General features: G+C 39.3%; 1 pseudogene; it reads left to right on the top strand.

Annotated features, from left to right (window-relative positions):
- LOC123796539 (E3 ubiquitin-protein ligase Hakai pseudogene) lies at nucleotides 1-1345 on the top strand (annotated as a pseudogene).
- Nucleotides 1346-8291: the final 6946 nt, after the last annotated feature.

Raw genomic sequence — 8291 nt, forward strand, 5'->3', positions numbered from 1 at the left:
ATGGAGCACACGGAAGAACTCCATCTTAGTGCTGAAGGACACCATCTTAGCGCTGAAGGACACAATCTTAGCGCGGAAGAACGGTACGACTTTAATAGGGGCGAAACGTTTAGAAATGAGCAAAGATCTAGTGAAGATATTTTCTGGGACTTTAGGATAAACATCTTGGGTGAAAGGGATGACACCCCAGTTCATTTCTGTGACAAATGCGAATTACCCATTAAAATCTATGGGCGGATGATTCCATGCAAGCATGCTTTTTGCTATGCCTGTGCTATGTTACATGCAAAAGAAGGCGATAAGTTGTGTCCAGGCTGTAGTAAATATGTTCACCGAATTGAGGAGCATGCACAAGGTTCTCTGTTCATGTGTAGCACTGTTCAAGGATGCAAGAGAACATACTTGTCTCAAAGAGATTTAGATGCTCATATCAACCACCGCCATATGAGATCCGGAGACCTTGCTGCCCGTCCTTAACTTGAAAATGTTCATCCTACGTATTGCTTCTACACCACATGAAATTTCTGATCGTTTTATAAGGCTGCCAGACAAGCATCATATGAACTATATTCCAACAAGGCAACACAGTATACCACCACCTCCTTTCCAACACGTACTGCACAAGCCATATAATCAGCCATAAGAAGATATTTGTGCTCCTCCAGGGGAATTCATTGTACACAGCTTCACCTCAATTTCCTTCAGTGAGTCAGGAAACCTTTGTATTTCAACAAGAAAACTTAGAAACTTAATAACTGTCCCTATTCAGAATGACTCAAACTCAGGTGCTTGAGAACCACTACCTCCTCTCTCCACGCCTGAGCTCGCCATCATCCTGAATATCGGGGTGAACCAATGGTATTGAACTCTCATCATATTATGCCTCCAGAGCAACATTCTATACCATACTCTCAACTCCACCACCAGTAAGCCATCAAATACCACATCCTTCCCAGGTTGCCATCTACTTCTCACTTGATTCGCAGCCAAGCTTCAGGTCTACCATTGACTTCTTCTCCATCGCCTTCTCCATAGACATATTATTGCTCAGATGCTACCTTATATGAAATATTTTCTTCCAGGACCTGTTCTGCTTCAACAGGATAGTTGACTTGTAAGTACGCAACCTTCTCACCATTGTAATTCACACTCTTTACCCCAGTTCACTGAAAGTCAAGGAACTCAGAGTCCCCCATTTATAAAACTAGGGGAGGGGGAAGTCAGGATGTGGCCTGCACCCAGAGGGCCAACACTTCCTTCATGAGCATAGGGTCTATCTTCTCAAACCCTACTTTCTGGACTGTATTATCCAGATCAGACAAGATACAAACCACATTACCAATGATAATAGTATTTTGAACAGAAGATATGGTGAGGAAAACAAACTTAAGTATTGTCAACCTTCTAATTAAGTTTTGACCATTTGGGGCAGGAAAGAACCTCTCACAGAGGTGGCTATAAAACACTTAAAGTCTTGTCTCTTAAAATGGTTTTAAATCTTGACCTTAGGAATGTTTTCAGGCACTTTACAAGTGTGCAGAAAAGTGGCTCAGTTGAGCATAGCTATGCCTTAACAACTTGCTCCTCTACTGTGGTAAATTGACCCAGAAGCAACCATTTGCAATATTATTTCCTGAAAAGAAAATTGTGTTCTACTTTCAGAAGTATTGTTTTTGTTAAACATGCTTAGTTGGTTTTTTTGTTTTTTGTTTTAAGATATTTCTTATTTATTTGAGAGAGACAGTGAGCAAGAGAGAGAACATGAGCAGGGGCAGAGGAAGAGGGAGAAGCAGACTCCCCTGTTGAGCAGGGAGTGGGGCTCAATCCCAGGTCTCTGAAAGCATGACCTGAGCCAAAGGCAGATACGTAACCGACTGAACCACCCAGGTTCCCCAAACATCCTTGTTTTTCTTGTGATATATTTTGTTAACTGTGGTAAAAGGAGTAAATTTCAATATGGTTATAAAATACAACAATGCCTTTATACACAAATCTATTTCTCTATAACTCCTAATCTTCTTGTTTCTAGTCCTAAATTACTTTTTCTTTTTAAGTAGGCTCCATGGTGGAGCCCAACATGGGGCTTGAACTCACAACCCTGAGATCAAGACCTAAGCTGAGATCAAGAGTTGGACACTCAACCCACTGAGTCACCCGGGTTCCCCCCAGATTGCTTTTTCTTTAATGTAGCTGAGGCTTTGTGACCCAAACTATCTGCAGGCTGAGCCCTGTCCTGGATTCTAGAAGCCATACAAACCAAAAGTATGAGTAGCTCTAGCCCTAATCTGTCAAACCAAGCTTCAGATTCCTCTTGTTACTCCAACCTGGACCTTATGTACCATTTATAATGGGGCATTGCCCCTTTGCTGTGTTAAAAGATAAACTGAGTTATACACAACTAATGAATCATTGTACATCATATCAAAACTAATGATGTACTATACGTTGGATTATTGAATTTAAATTAAAAAATATATATATATATATAACTTTAATAATAAAAAAAATAAAAATCTATTCATTAATACCAAAAAAAAAAAAAAGATAAACTGAGGAGGGGTGTCTTGCTGGCTCAGAGTACCATGCTCTTGATCTTGGGGTCATGAGTTTGAGCCCCACACTGGGTGTAGAGATTACTAAAAAAAAATAAGCAAACTTTAAAAAAAAGATAAACTGAGGCATAATAAACATTGTAAGAGTTTATCTGAGCAAAAATCAATTTGAATCATGCAGTATCTGGTTACTGCAAGGTTACTTTCCCTTAGGGGGTGGCAGGGCTCTATCAGGCACATTACATAAGTAGTGCTGGTCAGGTCATTCCAATTGGCTGGTTTAAGATTCCATTTCTGGGAGAACTGAAACTGCAATTAAGTTATGTCTTGGTTTGGTGACATGGGGCTTGGCATAAATGACTCCATTTTGTTGTCTTGTTTTTACACCTGAAAGCCATAGCTCACCTCATACTCTAGATCCAGCTACTAAGGTCTTTTCTCTTCCTGTGTGAGACCCTATCTGGGTAATTTATTAGGTAGCATAGGCCCTCTAGGATCGTGACGTTGACTATTCTTTGCCAGCGTAAGGGTAAATCTAAAAAAACTACTTTAACAAATTCCCTAGTGCAAAAAGTAGAGAAATTTCCTCCCCCGGCCTCCACTTTTCTCTTAAAATTTCCTTCTGAAAATGAGATTATAATTGCTAGCTCAGCCTCTTTAAAATGCATGTAAATGTTTTTCAAAGCTAAATAAGCCTCTTCCAGTTTTACATACTAGGAATGTCATTGCTGGGGCCCAAGGAGCCACCTCTTTGAAAATGAACACCAACATGGGTTAACATGTATAGAAAAGGGTAAGAGGTGTTTTTTTTTTTTTCTTTGGTCTGTACAATCTCTTTAGCAGATTGCCTGTTGATGCACGTCGCAGTCTTGTTTAGTGCTTATTCAGTAATAAAACCATTTCATTCTATGTTTTATGAAGAAGTTTTATTGGCTTGGCAGGAAATTTTATATTTAATTATATTTTCCCAACGATTTGGCACTAAGGATTTATCTGGCAATTCCTGAATTGGGTGGATCAGCTGAAAGTCTTACAGACACACAACAGTAAGGTAAGAAACCCTGAATTAAGACAAGTCTCCTTTCTCGCTCTCTACTATTTTGGAATACTAGCCAGATGAACTACCCTCTCCAAATTCAAGATTTTATTATTGAGTAAGGTGACACCAGCTCTAAAATCCCTTCAGGATCACTATTAGCTTTGATGGTAGAAAAATTGTAGAAAGCCAGAAATGTTGCCTGCAGGGCTTTTCTTAAATTGTTAATATTCTCTATCATATTTGGACTGGACATATATATAAGAATCCAGTCTTAATGGTGGTGAGGACTGTTTCTTTGATTTGGACAAATGAACATATTTGTAGGGGTTCTTAGACGTGCCTCGTTCGAAGCATACGGATTGGTGGTATTTACTGGATGACTGTTATTCTAAGGAGAATGTAAAAAGTGATTTGATAACCAGAAAGACTGAGAACAATGGAAAAGCAAATGGGAAAACTAAAGCACTTTCTCTTCCATAGAACCACCCTCTTTTCTTTGCTGTACCAGTTCTCTCTGCATCTCTTAATCTTTCCCTACATGAAATTGACTCCCGAGAAGAAGGAAGCAACAATCTTTTAGATGGTGGTTTCCTTCGTGAGTAGATTTCCCTGGGTGGAAAAACAAGGGCACAGCTTCTCCAGCTGGTAACTAATTACCTGCCCTGTGTGAGGGCACATGGTTGTATGCCTGGTGTCCTAACCTGATTCCACTTCATGTCTCAGCCCTGAAATCCACTTCTAAGAGTTCCTTAGGAAACACACAACCTGTAGCTAGGAAACCAAGCATAAAGAAATGTGATCAAGAAATAATCGGGACTTGGGATAAAAGATTATGTCTCTGTATGAAGGCAATGGGATAGAGTGGCTGCATTGGCCACATGGAAAAAGACAAAAAACAGTGTTAGGCCTGATAAATATCAACATGAGAAAAGAAACCAAAGTGCTATATAATCCTACATTTTTGTCTCAACAGGCATACCTCCTTTTATTGTGCTTTACTTTACTGTGTTTCACAGATATTGCATATTTTACAAATTGAAGGTTTGTGGCAACCCTGCATTGAGCAAGTCTATTGGCGCCATTTCCCAGCAGCATTTGCTGACTTTGTGTCTCTGTGTCACATTTTGGTAATTCTCATAATAATGAAAAATTTGAAAGACTGTACTTTTTTATGGTGCTCTGTGATCAGAGATTTCAACTCACTGAAAGCTCAGATGATGGTTAGCATTTTTAGCAATAAAGTATTTTAAAATTCAGGTATCCACATTGTGTTTTTGAACACAATGCTATTGTGCACTTGATAGACTACAGTATATTGGAAACATAACTTTTATATGCACCAGGAAACCAAAAAACTTATTTGACTTGCTTTATTGTGATATTTGCTTTATTGCAGTGGTCTGAACCAAACCCACAATATCTCCAAGGCCCGTATAATGAAAACCTGCCCTTCCAATTCAGATCACCTGTGAGGCTGATGCCATGGAGATGCTATTCAGGCGTCCCAGGTAATCCACTTGCGTTTCTCACCAGATAATATTGGTCCTTTTTTTTTTTCTTTTTAAAGATTTTCCTTTTGGGGCACCTGGGTGGCTCAGTCGGTTAAGCATCTGACTCTTGATTTCAGCTCAGGTCACGATATGGGGGTCGTGAGATAGAGTCCCGCCTCAGGCTTTGCACTGGGCATGTAGCCTGCTTAAGATTCTTTTTCTCCCCCTTTCCCCCACCCCACTCCGGCACGCTCTGTCTCGCTCTCTCTCTCTCTCTCAAAAAAAAAAAAAAAAAAAGATTTTATTTTTAAGTAATCTCTACACCTAACATGGGACTCAAACTCACAACCCCAATATCAAGAGTTGCATGCCCCACTGACTGAGCCAGCCAGGCACCCCGCTATTAGTCATTTAAAGACTTCTTTTTCCGTGCCCAGAAAGACTCAAGGAAGTGCTCCAAGCATTTTCAGTTTGTAGCCCCACATATGGGGATATGCATTGGCTGCTAGGAATTCTGCAACCAGCAAACTTCACTGAGGTCATGGAGCAAACATGTTGGAGACTAGAAAATGACACACAATAATGTGTATCATGCCAAGGGAAGCTATCAGCCACCCTTTATAACTGGAGAAGAATTAAGGGCTTTAGAAACCCATCAAGAAGGGTGATTTAATACCTTTCTCCTAATGATGAGCTGGGAGACACTACCAAGAGGTACTCAGACATAAGGAGTTCCCAATTGATTTTCATTAGCAATCTGTTGCTTTTTCAACATTCACTGGTATGGAAGCAGGGGCAGGTCAAAATCACCCTCTAGTACTATTCACTTTTGTCTTTGCTATCTTGCCAACTATCCAAACTCAAGTTAGGGAAAGACAATCAGATGGACTGAAAAGGCAAAAGAACTTAGGCTTAGCATTAGCTACTCAGTTTTGTGGCACTCTACAGAAAGACAAAGAAGAGAAAAAATGAAAAACCACAGCATTAGCTACTAAACTCTCTACTAAAGGGAATAGCCCTATTCTGGTCAACCTATGAAGGGAGCAAAGGAAGATGGGAAAATTGCATATCGTTGCAAAAAGCCAAGATATTGGAAAAGAGATTGTAGGAAGTGACCCTAGAGGGTACAAAAATTGTAACAAGAGAATCAAGAAAACCCAGAAAGACAAAATCTTCGGCTAGGAAATAATTGGAAAATGGCTCAAAAATTGATAGATTGGTGGAATCTTAGAGGTAGGAACTGGAGAATAATATGCTTCAATACCTTTCTCTCAGGTTAACCTGTCCTTGCCTTTTCTGGTAGATATAGGTGCTACTTATTCTGCGGTTAACTTGGAAATTTCTCATTTTGTATCTGGGTGATACAGCAATACTGGTTATTGGTATTTCCTTTTTTTTTTTTTTTTAAGATTGTGTTTATTTATTTGAGAGAGAGCGAGAAAGCATGAGCAAGAGAGAGAGCACAGGAACAGGAGGGAGTGGCAGAGGGAGAGAGAGAGGCAGACTCCCTGCTGGACAGGGAGCCTGATGCAGGGCTTAGTCCCAGGACCGTGAGATCATGACCTGAGCCGAAGGTAGATGCTTAACCGACTGAGCCACCCAGGCACCCAATAATGATACTAGATTAATTTGAGATAGAAAACCAGGAAAAATAGCTTACCAAAAGGATAAGCCATGGCCATGTATAAAATAATACCCTTTGTTTAGAGCTCAATTTGAAGGAATAAAACTTGTATTTTAAAATTAGGGGAAAAAATAAAATAAATTTTAAAAATAAATAAGTAAAATTAGGAGAAAAAAGAGGCATAATCTTGAAAGTGCATTCACCTTGTAATAGTCCCATACTTCTGGTAAAGTAGGAAGATAAATTTGATACAAATGGTTGACTACTGTGTACATTTGTGTAGTATCTTAAACAAGTAAATAAATTTTCTGTTTCTTAACCCATCTAGTCCCTAAACCTGCAACTATTCTGACTTCAGTACCATTGTCTGTAGAGTTTTTACTGTAATTGATCTGTATTATCCGCCCCCCCTTTTTTTTTACTTTTTGCTTTTCTTCTAGTGGATAACTCTGTATTCTTGTTTGCTCTTTCTTATGAAGTTAGAGAAATCCAAAAGGGTTTGGGGACTCCTTACTATTTTCTCTAGTCATTTACGGGAAAGCAGAGAGATCTGTCCCGTCAGGAAGATCTGTAATTATTCAATATGTAGATGACTTTCCAGTAATTTCAGTAACGTAAAACTGATACTTTGGCTTAGACAATTTGGGGGTCTAATAGGGTAGTGTCAACAATGAATTCTAGCTTTTGCAGAGCAGGGAAAATCTCTGATGATGCAATTGCATAATAATTGCTTCAAATCTTCTGGTTTGCTCCCTAGAATCTCAAAAGGAATTTGAACAATTAAAATTGGCTAGAGTCCCTCCCCCAGCTTTAGGGATTCCAAATTTTGAAAATCTTTCCATTTGTTTTGTACTAAAAATAAAGGTACTGCTAGAGTTTTAACTCTAAAGCTGGGATTAGACAATAGACCGATCTGGATGCCATGGCACCCTGAAAATGCCTGAACGTTTCTGAGCTGTGGCGGCAGCCACCACACTTATTGAATATGCTCAAGCCCTTCCATTGGATTCCTTGACTGAGTATCCCACATGTGGTGATACTTATCTCACGAGTATGTAAGACCCAGCATTTGTTGGTACACTGTCAGACTGGCTAGGAGCAAGCATTGTTATTCAATCCTAACACTGTGATTGGAAGATGCAATTTCCTAAACCTGGTACCTTTTTTTTTTTTACCAGATTAGCAAATCGAATAGATGATCATGATTGTACAGCTGTAATAGAAGAAAACATTAAGCCCCAATCTGATTTATCTGATCATCCTTTTCAAAATGCAGATTCCATAATATTTCCTGATGGGTCATATACTTGGGACAAAAGTGGCCAACTCCAGGCTTTCTATGTTGTGGTGACTTATCATAAAATCTTGGAAGCTTGTATTTTGTCCGGAACTAAGTTGGGTAAAGCACATAAGTTAGTAGCAGTTACTACAGCTGAGATTCTTGGCTCTGGACAAAAAGCAAATATATATACTGATGATAAATATGTGTTTGGTGTCTGTCACGCAACAGGGCAACTTTAGAAAAATAGGGAATTGTTGACTTCAGTGAGGACTAAAACATCTCATGAAGAGTTAAACGCTGCTTT

The sequence above is a fragment of the Ursus americanus genome, chromosome X (assembly GCF_024610735.1).
Source record: "Ursus americanus isolate L20-20 chromosome X, mUrsAme1.1.p, whole genome shotgun sequence".
Classification (NCBI taxonomy): Eukaryota; Metazoa; Chordata; class Mammalia; order Carnivora; family Ursidae; genus Ursus; species Ursus americanus.